Below are 12,012 nucleotides of genomic sequence, written 5' to 3' on the forward strand. Positions count from 1 at the left end.
TCAGTAATAGTTCTTTCTAAATTTTTTGTAATGGTTTCTCTTAAATGCTTTTTTATTTGCTTGACTTTTATATTTTATGTTCTAAAAAAATTGGATATTGGCTATTAATAGATAATGAATTGTACAGATGCAAGAAGACATGTAGTTAGACTGTTAGGATAGTATTGGTCTCATCTAGTGAGAGATGGTGGTGGCTTGGGAAGGAATGATGATATTGCTGAAAGAGAAATTTCAGTGGGTTCACTGATATCCAACTGATATCCACTGATATTCAACAGCATTTGAGAATGGATTGCATAGAAGAATGGAATAAAGGAATTGATATGATGTGGTAAGTCTTTGGCTTGATGAATTAATCCTAGTACAGTGCTTTTTTTACTCAGATTGGCAAACCTGAAAGAGAAAAAAGAGTATAATAACATTCAATATTTTTATATTGAAGAGTGTAATTTTGTGCTTTTCTGGTTTCTTCAATACATATTAGACTATGTCCTGGCTAGCTGCATCAACACGAAACTCAGAATTTGGTTTTGTAACTGTAAAACAGAAAGTTATTCATTTATAGTTGCAGGGTAGAAAAGAAATGCAAGTGTGGAATTCACACCAGCTTGAAATGGAATAAAGGCCTGAAATTGAGGACTCCTCTGACTTTCAAGGGACATTGAAAAACATGTCTATCCAAACCGTAAAGGATTCTTGATCCTAGATAAGTCTTACCATTGTTTGTCTTAGATCTGATAACAAAGCCAAGGGAAAGTATTTCACTGCTCATATGCTCACCAGTCTCCACATCAAAAGTCCAGAAAATAATCTGAAATTATTATCCCTTTGAGCCAAACACAGTGCATGCTACATAGTCAGATATTGTTGAACCTATAAGAACAAAGAACGCTGCTCACTCATACATTATTTTTCTAGTATTTGGATAAAACATCATAAGATGGGAGAAGTGATGCCCAAAGTCACAAGGCATAGATAAAAACTGTCTTGAGTCAGAGCTAAAAGAGACATTTAGGTTCAAGTACATCAATCTTACAATTAAATATTCCCATCCAGCAGTATAACAGAGTTGTATAGGATTGCATGGGTTAACATCTAATTAAGAGAAGAAACTTTCTCTTTTTCTTAAAATGCTCTTGCCCAGGGGTTACATATACTATAGATATCTAAAGGCTCAACCAGTTATTATCAAAATCGAATCATTGGGGCGCCTGGGTGGCTCAGTGGGTTAAGCCTCTGCCTTCAGCTCAGGTCATGATCTCGGGGTCCTGGGGTCGAGCCCCACATCGGGCTCTCTGCTGAACAGGGAGTCTGCTTCCCTCTCTCTCTCTGCCTGCCTCTCTGCCTACTTGTGATCTCTCTTTTTCTCTGTCAAATAAATAAAATCTTAAAAAAAAAAATCCAATCATTAATAGAAATTTTAGACCTCACCCCTCACTAATATCAGGAACTTCACTGTCTTTAGCTTGTAAATATGTTAGTCATAGAAATACTTTACTCTTTGTAAATTATTACTCAAAACTGGAAAAGGCGAATATAAATATCGTCATCATCATCAGGTTTTATTTCTTTAAATGGAATTTATAGAGAAATATTATTGCTTAGTTTTTCTTCTTTTAAAATCATTTATGTTCTCTGAATTTTAGCAAACTTGAAATATCTCAGTTTTAGTTAAAATATTACTAACAATGGGGCGCCTGGGTGGCTCAGTGGGTTAAGCCGCTGCCTTCGGCTCAGGTCATGATCTCAGGGTCCTGGGATCAGGAGTCCCACATCGGGCTCTCTGCTCAGTAAGAAGCCTGCTTCCCTCTCTCTCTCTCTCTGCCTGCCTCTCCGTCTACTTCTGATCTCTCTCTGTCAAATAAATAAATAAAATCTTAAAAAAAAAATATTACTAACAATGATTTTTCATGGTGTTTATTCTGCTGATTCCCTTTGCAGGTGTGGATGGGACACATTGGTATAAAATGCCAGTGGCAAACCTCTAGGTCAAAATTGTAATAAGGAATTGGAAGATTAAAAAAAATAATTCCAAATCTTTCCAGGCTTAGATAATTGGATAAAAATAAAGTGAAAGTCATTACACTCTTGGCAATAATATGAACATTCTTTTAACTTCCTTATTCCAGAATTTTAAGGTATCAGTGTCATGGCCCTTAGTGAATGATTGGAAGAATACAGTGAGATCCAAAGTAGGCAAGACACAAACTCAGATTCCCTCTGAGTTCTGATGAGAATCTTAGACTTTATTGTGGGATAAAGAAGGTCAGTCAGAATAAGGTTTTACATAGTAGATGGAGATAATCTGATTGCAAATTTTAAAAGGAAATAGCCATTGGAGGTCTTTGGTGACAAGGATTAGGAATAGCTTCAGTGAGTGACCTGGAAAGAATGAAATTCACATTGTAGTGTGTTGAACTGTGACTAGATGTCCGGCAGAGGAGAAACAGAAGAAACTCCTCAGAGATGTTTTGTGGAGAAATACAAAAATTAGTTAGTGGTTGTAAGTGATAGGAATCGGGGAAAAATAAAATGTTGTGTATGCACGTATGTATTAAAATGGACAATATGAAGTCATGTTTTTGAGAATTATCCACTACAAAGAAAGTATTGATAATAAAATACAATGTAGTCTGTGAGAGGGTGACAATATTTGAGTATGGAAGTGAAAAGACAGCAAAAATAGTTACAGGTGAATTTTCTGGTACGTTTAATTCAAGGAAAAATTTTATAACTTTTGCACTAGATATTTAATAATGCTCATTTTGCATCAGAGTCTAAATACAAACTTTATAGTCAAGAAGTCCAGATTTTATGACAAATTTAAGTAGTAGGTGTTGAATCTGTTATAAATTATTATATAATTATTATTTTTTTCTTTTCTTTCTGTACTTCTCTCAATCCTCAGTTTTCTTCCTTTTCTTTTTTTTTTTTTAACTGCCCAAATACTTCCTTCTGACTCTAAGGCTGATGCCCAGAGAAGTCATGAGTCCCTCAACTTATATACATATATATATATACACATATGTATCCTACATAATTTTCTACACATACTCACATGTATCTACGTATATGCATATTTTGTTGTATATAGTATATATGTATGCAACATGATTCTATATACATATATATACAACAAATACAAGTTTACATAATATTAAAAATATATGTAGACTATTGCATTTCTTGTTAAAATTAAGTATGTGTGTATTTCAACCTGGCAAGGAGTTTTATTAAAATGCACCCTCTGTATTCTCTTCCATTATGTTTTTATATTTACTTAATTTTGAGAACATCAGAATTGAAAGTTATCACTTTTCCAACAGAAGTGGAAGAGATATTAAGGAAACACAACAATTTCCTCAAGCAAGTGTTGGAAATTAAGACCCTTGGGATGGAATAACTGTCAATTACTTGTTGATTCTATTAGTCTTTAGCCTTGGGCATTACTTAGGAACTTTTTTCAATTGCTATCAATATTTTATTGCAACTGGGGCACCTGGGTGGCTCAGTGGGTTAAGCCGCTGCCTTCAACTCAGGTCATGATCCCAGGGTCCTGAGATGGAGCCCTGCATCAGGCTCTCTGCTCAGCAGGGAGCCTGCTTCCCTTCCTCTCTCTCTGCCTGCCTCTCTGCCTACTTGTGATCTCTCTCTGTCACATAAATAAATAAAATCTTTAAAAAATATATTTTATTGCAATTGTCTTTAAAGCTTATTCCTATGTATAATCATACTTGTATATGTGCCATCAACATTACACAGCAAAATCCTGAAAACCCTAATAACCCAAATATAAAACAGAATGTTCAAGTCTCATAAAATAAAATAAAAACCTAAAAAAGGGGGGGCTTGTTGTAGGCAAATCAGTTTCTGGAGAGGAAGTAGCAAGATAAGATGTCTTGAGGGAAGACGTGAAAAGGACTACTGGGGAGCTTTAGGCAGAATGTTTTGTTTTGCAGCAAGATATAAATGGAGGGTAAGATAGGTCATAAAGAGAAACATAGCTGAAAAGATACACAAAGTCTTGAAAGTTTTTTTTTTTTTAATTTCAGGGTCATAGATTTGGAAATTTAATTGAAAAATGTAGGAAGACTTAAGGAAGAGATATAATCAACTTGGCTTTCTTAAAGATATCCCCAGTTGTGATTTGGATATTGGATTAGGAGGATATTTTTCAGTGGGGGACAATACTTCTCCCCAGGGAATATTTGGCAATGTCTGGAGACATTTGTGTTTGTCAGAAGTCAGAGGAGAGAGGATGTTACTGACATCTCATCAGCAGAGGCCATAAACTTCCTACAGTGCAAAGGACAGACACCCACAATCACAAGAAATCATGTCACCTAAAATGTCAAGACTTAGAGGTCAAGAAACCATGGATTAAGGGTAGGAAGCCACTAGTTACTTTTTAAAATTTATTTAAATTTGAGTTAGTTAATATACAGGGCAGCATTGGTTTCAGGAGCAGAATCCAATGAATCAACACCCACATACAACACCCAGTGCTCATTCTAGCAGATGCTCTCCTTAATCCCCATCATTCATTTAGCCCATCCCCCCAACCCTCTCCCCTCCAGCAATCATCAGTTTATTCCCTATAGTTAAGAGTGTCTTATGGTACTTCCACGATAAAAGGTTAGAATCCAAAATCTGTAAGGAGCTTATCAAACTCAACACCCAAAAAAACAAATAATTCAGTTGAGAAATGGGCAGACACATGAATAGACACTTTTCCAAAGAAGACATCCAGATGCCTAACAGACACATGGAAAGATGCTCATCACTCATCATCAGGGAAATATGAGTCAAAACCACGGTGAGATACATTTCACGCCTCTCAGAATGATTAAAATTAACAACACAGGAAACAACAGATGTTGGTGAGGATGTGGAGAAATGGGAATACTATTACACTGTTGGTAGGAATGCACTCTGATGCAGCCACTCTGGAAAACAGTATGGAGGTTCCTCAAAAAATTGACCTACAATCCCACAATCCCACTACCAGTTTCTAATAAAGCCAATTAATAGACTTATTACAGTGGTGAAGGTAAGTTAAGAGGCCTAAGCAAGATGGTTGAAGCAAGTGAGTTTGAAGGGAAAGAGACTGATTCTAAATATATCAACAAAAATTCATGATTGACTGAACCTGAGTATAGGTAGTTAAAAGGAAAAGTTGGAATAATATAGTTTCATAAAAACCAAATATGAATAAAATCATAAAAATAAAAAAATCTGCTATAAAAATGCCTTAGGCATGGCAGAGGTGTAAAATTTAATTTTACTTACATGTTTTCTATTCCAAATGTACTGGCTGAGCTTGAGGAGAGCCTATCAACATGCTTTTATCCAGCTCCTGTCTTATCTCTGTGTCACAGTTTTAAACATTAAAAAAAAAAAAAAGGACAAAAGAAGAGACAGTTTTGAGTTGACTTTATTTTTTCCCTTACAACATGTTACTGTGTGTGAGTCCTGTCACGGAAAACCACTTCATCTCATTCTAATGTCATGTTCACTTATTATTTACCTATTTGGGTTTTTAAAATATAAATGCTCTGTAAAAGGTTGTAAGGATTCCCTTCACCATACAAACTTTAAAAACTCTTGTAATAAATGACACACTATTTGACTTCCCACAAGATGTTTCCTCTTCATATACTCCAGAGACTGACATTATATCTTTGGAGTCAAGACGCCTAGATACAAAGTCTCATTCTACCCATTATTTGAAAGACTTTTAACCTAGGGGACACTACTTAGTCCCTTCGCTCTATGGTATCGTTAACTGAAAACATAAGCACAAAGAACCATAGATAGAACTGGTAAGGGGAAAGAACATCTTTGGTTCCCCATGTAACACAGGGTACCACCTGCTGCTGTAAATATGTGCTTATACATGACAGAAAAACCTATATGAGTATCTGTATCCATGGTTCTTTTTATCATCTACCTATCTGTCTATATGAATGTAGTCTCTACAAATTGATGGGGCTGTGAGTATTGTAACTTTGGTTTTGGTATGTACACTATTTCAGGACAATATCAGAGACACCCACAGATCTGATACTTTATAGCTAGCTGGTTAAGTGGTCCAGGTGGGACTATTCACTCAGGCAATTGTATTCTAACACTGCATAATTTCTCTCCACTCTTACATAGAGAGAATGGCACTAAGTAAGCCAAAATCCATGTAAGCAGAGACCATATTGAAGACAACAGATAGAAGGATCGGAGTCGGGGTCTAGTCAAATTTTAAGCACGTAGTATGTCTTTAATGCCTCGCTTATTTTATGTTTGGTTCTCCAAGGGTTTCTTCTTCCCTCACTATCATTGTTCAAAAATGTATGGTAATCTGATTCTTGCTATAAGTAAAATAGTTTAGGGGTTTTTTTTTAAGATTTTATTTATTTATTAGACAGACAGAGATCACAAGGAGGCAGAGAGGCAGGCAGAGAGAGTGGCGGGGGGAAGCAGGCTCCCTGCTGAGATGTGGGGCTCGATCCCAGGACCCTGAGATCATGATCTGAGCTGAAGGCAGAGGCTTAACCCACTGAGCCACCCAGGCGCCCCTAGTTTAGGGTTTTGTACCCTCTAGGAGTATTTACAGTTTGACCAGAGATTGTAAACTATTGATTGAACTCTGTGATTCTAGTGACTGTATATTAGACACTATGACAGACGAGATGTGTTTTATGGGAGAGAAAATAGCTTACTTGCCCTTCTCAATTAAGTGATCCCTGTCAGATACAATAAAATTAAAACAATTTATGGATAATGAGCGAGAACTATTTTGCTCTGTGACAGAATTTCAGAAACACTACAACAAATTACCGGCTACACATCCTCATGGGAATTTCTTGGTATCTGGCCAATAATAGTAGCCCTACCATTCAATCTCTGTAAATTAGAGTTTATTTTTATAGCACATACCATAGTCTGACCACACTTGGAAAAGGATCATTTTCTTTAGTCAACTTTTTTTTCTTTAATAAAAAAGGAAGGGATGAATAATTGGCCATTATGTCTTATGTTACAGGTGTATGCCTTCCTCCGCAGCTCATTGCTCCTACCCCTGTTCAGGTTTTCATCCCGTGTTGCCTGGGCCACTATTAAAGTTTTTTAAAGTTAAGTGTTAGTAATAAATATAAATATTTTGCCCTTTTCCTTTCTAATCACAGTATCAATTTTATATTCTCTCCCTGTGTCTGGTGACTAGTGTCCTGACTTCCACTTTCAAAGTTAATTTTAAGTGTATGTTCAACCCAGTATTTCCATTGCTAATATATTTCTCTCTCTCGGGCGCCTGGGTGGCTCAGTGGGTTAAGCCGCTGCCTTCGGCTCAGGTCATGATCTCAGGGTCCTGGGATCGAGTCCCGCATCGGGCTCTCTGCTCAGCGGAGAGCCTGCTTCCTCCTCTCTCTCTCTCTCTCTCTCTGCCTGCCTCTCTGCCTACTTGTGATCTCTCTCTGTGAAATAAGTAAATAAAATCTTTATTTCTCTCTCTCTTTTCTTGTCTACAGGAGATGGGGGATTTCTTTGTACAGCCTGGAAGACTTTCTAACAAGAACTAGATTAATCTTCCAGAAGAAACACTAACCACTTCTATACCTTCTATGTTGCTTCAACATAACATTTCTCCATGTTGTTTCTCCCACATTGATATACATGTCTCATGTTCTCTGTCTAGTTCATGGCACCTCTCTTTCACCATTTAGGAGATTCATACTTACTCTTAAAGTAAAAAATCACTCCTATAAAACCTCCTTAAAGTTCCTGAGTTCCCGTGGAATATTGAGTCTATATTTTAACATATTTTTATCTTTCTTAAAAATTATATTCTATCATTTAGATTTTGTGAATAATATGTCACAAACCATTTATTCACTCAGCTGTAAGTAATACAGTAAGCTTCAGCTCACTGAAAGCAAACAGAGTCCCAGTTTTTGAGATAAAATTACTATATGGCCCAGTGTCCTTCCAAAGGATCATGGACACATCTGTTTCCTCACAAGTGCTCATAACTCTTTCACTGGTGAGTTCAGATGTTATTGTTTTCTTCCTCTTATCAAAGAAGCTTTTTCCCAATAAATTTGCTAATCGCTGACAACTGACAGTTATATACTTTGTCAGTGATGGTGTTTTATGTGATGCATTGATCAATTCTTAAACCATTTCTTCTTCTTCTTAGGAGAACCACTTTAACCAAACTTTTAGCCACAATTGATAAATACTACTGTTATCTGTCCTGAAATATGGCCAGTCTGGAAAAGCTAAATAGTGGCATTTGGGGTTTCTGTTAGAGAAATGTGTGTTCTCTGTACTTTTTTATTGATGAGAATCTTTTTCTATTCACTATTATTCATTGATGAAGCAATGACAATGCTGAAGGAGCAGAAGTAGAAACACTGGTGAAAGTCACATCTGACACCTGTGAAGTTGAAGAGCTCTAGCTTAGTTTTAAATAGATGCTCAATGGGAGTCAGGAACTTATGAACATACTATTTATAACTTTTTAAGAATTATTTTTCAAACATTAACATACAATATAAGATGTAAGGAACACCTATTACTTATTATGTAGCTTGAAAATATCAAATAATACATTATAGAAATTATAAATCACTATTTGCTTTGTACCACTCTCCTGTTGCTTCTACCTTCTCTCTAATACATAGAAGTGATCATGTTAAATTTGCTCTTTATTTTCAGATGTCATAATTTTACTGTAAGTAAATGTATCCTTAATTAACACAGGGTACAATATCTCATATTCTATATGTTTGATATGTTTTCATCCTGTGAATAAATTCCTACCACTTTCTTTGTTTGCATGAACACGTGTTTACAAGAATTACAGATGTTGTTCAATGTTGTATAATTTATTATATGCATACAATGCAATCCTGAAATCTAGGTTGTGCCTAATCTCTGTTTTTGTAAACAATACTATGATAAATAATTCAGTCTGTATCCTCCATGCTATTTTTTTTACATTTTTACAATTTTTCTTTGAAATATATATGCAGAGGTTGAGTTACAATGCACAGTTATGTGAATATTCAACTTTAATAAGCATTGTAAAACCTCTTATAAAACAAACAAAAAATCCTCTTATACCAGCTCAGTATATCTTATAACTACTATTCTAAAAGTTGTAAAGTATCCACAAAAGAAACTTCTAGAGTTAAGTCAAGAGCACACAACATTGCACAAAAATCAATCATGATTCTATATGCTAACAATAAATAATTTAAAAATGAAATACTTATATATACATATATATATAGAGAGAGAGATAGAGAGAATGAAAACATATCTATTAAATGAAATACTTAGGTATAAACCAGACCAAAGTTATACATGATATGTATACTGAAAATGAAAAAAAATAATAAAAACTTGTCATAAGTAATTGGGGAGATGTAGTATATTCAGTTTGGAAAGCTCAATATTATTAAGCTATAACTTCCCCATAAATTGATCTATAAATTTAACAAATTTTAATCAAATTCTGGCAGAATTTATTGTAAAAGTAGATAAGAATATTCCCAAATACATTAGTAAAGCAAAATAGAGTCTAGAAATAGATTTATACAATTATGGATAACTAATTTTGACAAATTTACAGACATAATTCAATGGAGAAAGCATGGTCTTTCTTCAACAAATGCTAGTGGGACAATTGAACATCAATACACAATTTAAAAAAAACCTTGTCTAAAACTTCACACCTTATGAAAAATTCACTGAAAATTGATTATAGATCTAAATATAAAATGTAAAATAAAAATTTAGAGGAAAACAGACACACACAAATCAGGATGTTGGCTTAGGCAAAGAATTTTTAGAATGACATCAGAGGCATATTGTTAAAAAACACATTAAAAAATCTGATAATTTGGATTTAATCAAAATCTAATTTTTTTCTCTGTGAAAGACACTGTCAAGAGAATGAAAGAATAAACTACATATTCAGAGAAAACTGCATATCTAGCTAAGGACAGGTATACAGAATATGTAAAGGCCTGTCAAGATCAAAAATAAGAAAACATACAAATCCAATTTTCAAAATTAGTAATGTCCTTGAGCATATATTTCACCAAAGAAGATCTATAGCTAGAAATGAGAACAAGAAAAAATGCTGAACTCTCATTACCATTAAAGAAATTCAAATTAAAACCACAGTAAGGGGGCACCTGGGTGGCACAGTCGGTTGAGCATACAACTCTTGGTTTCCTCTCCTGTTGTGATCTCATAGGTCTCTGGATAGAGCCCTCCACTTGGGGCTCTGCCCTCCACATGGAGTCTACTTGGGTTTCTTTCTCTCTTTGCCTCTACCCCTCCTCCCTTTCCCTTCCTCTGTCTCAAAAAAATCAATAAGTCTTTAAATCACACAAAATAAGACACCATTAGTGGTCCCACCAGGAGTTGGTGCTGCACGCTTGTGCCCTTGTCTCCTGCAACTCTTCCCAGCTGTCTGCCCAACTCGGGCAGTTGATGACAGTGGACCTCAGCAAGTTGCTCAAGCCTTTGATCCTACAGGAAGCAGACAAGATGCTGAAGCATCCGCTGCAGGTCAAATACACTAGGCCGAAGGTCAACCAGCTGGGCAAAGTGCTGATGGCCCACCAGGTTAAGAACTAGCCCACTGGTATTGTTTGGGATGGCCTTGATCAATTCTTCACTTTGGTCTTGACAGATCCAGATGCTCTTAGGAAGGACTGCGAAGATAGGGAACGGCATCATTTCCTGGTGGTCAACATGAAGGGCAATGAAGTCAGCAGTGGCACAGTCCTCTCTGATTATGTTGAGTCTGGGCTTCCCAAAGGGACAGCTTTTACCATGACGTCTGGCTGGTTTAATTGCAGAACAGGACACTGATGGTTGATAAGCCCATTCTCAGCAACCGATCTAAAGACCACCATGGCCAATTCAAATTAGCATCTTTCTACTAAAGTACAGCTCAGGCCCCTCAGTGGCCAGCATGTGTTACCAGGCTGAATAGACTATATGCCCAAATGCTATGAGCAGCCACCTGAGAAGTAAGTGAATGCTAGGAGTCAGAAACCAACTGGAGGTCTCCAGCAGTGCTCTTGAGTTCAGTGGTGCCTATAGATTTCTCTTGCTTCTCCATTCCCATTTTCACAGGCAAAGCCTGAGCAAACAGATAGTGGTTTAGGGTTAATTTTCCTTCTTCCTGTCCTCTATAATTCTAGAGGGTCACACCCTGGTTTATGTTTTGATCAAATTTAAACTCCATTGGGGGGATATTTTGGTAGTAGAATGGGGTCATCAAGTTGTCAATGTAACAACCTAGAATTTAAGGAATAAAGAATTCAGGTAAAAAGACCCAGTCTATGATACTACAATAATAGAGCACAGCATCAAAGAATCTTTAAGGGAGATTTAAAAAAGAGAGAGAGAGAGAGATTCGTTGCCTCTGCTTTTGTGAACCCATGTGTGCCAGGAATGGGGCAATCCCTGTACCAGTAGATGAAAGATTACTCCAAACTTTGCTGTGAAAGAGAAAAGGCAAGGGGGTCAACGCTCAAGGACCAAGACCCTTTGCTCTTCTTTGCTCCTGCTTTTATTCCTTATCACTGTTTCTCAAGCAAGTGATGTGTGACAAGGGGTCTTCCTGGAACTAGAAGGATCTGTTTACGGGAAAGATATGATATACTAATTTGTGTGTCTCTCACCAAGACAGCCAGAGGCTGGTATGTCCACTAATCCCTAACATGATACACCTCAGACTGGTTATTAGGAGTCAGTATTATGCTCTGGCTCCTTTAAAGAGCGGTACTGGAGAAAGCAATGAGGAAAGTCATTTTGCAGTAAAGACACGGCCATTTAGATGAACTGCAGGGCTGAGTGAGAGGTTGTCAAAAAATCCTAAGTATGTGCCTGTTGAACAGGTCATTCTTTGTGTAAGAAACACAATGGATCTGGAGTTTCAGAATGTTGGTTTAATTCTACCATTTGCTTATAATTCAATACAAATAAAAACATGAT

The 12,012-nt window shown here is 36.3% G+C and overlaps 1 pseudogene; it reads left to right on the forward strand.

Moving 5' to 3' along the window:
• The first annotated feature begins 10,497 nt into the window (after positions 1-10,497).
• Positions 10,498-11,046, forward strand: LOC125101084 (phosphatidylethanolamine-binding protein 1-like; annotated as a pseudogene).
• Positions 11,047-12,012: the final 966 nt, after the last annotated feature.

Source organism: Lutra lutra, chromosome 5, assembly GCF_902655055.1.
Source record: "Lutra lutra chromosome 5, mLutLut1.2, whole genome shotgun sequence".
Lineage (NCBI taxonomy): Eukaryota > Metazoa > Chordata > Mammalia > Carnivora > Mustelidae > Lutra > Lutra lutra.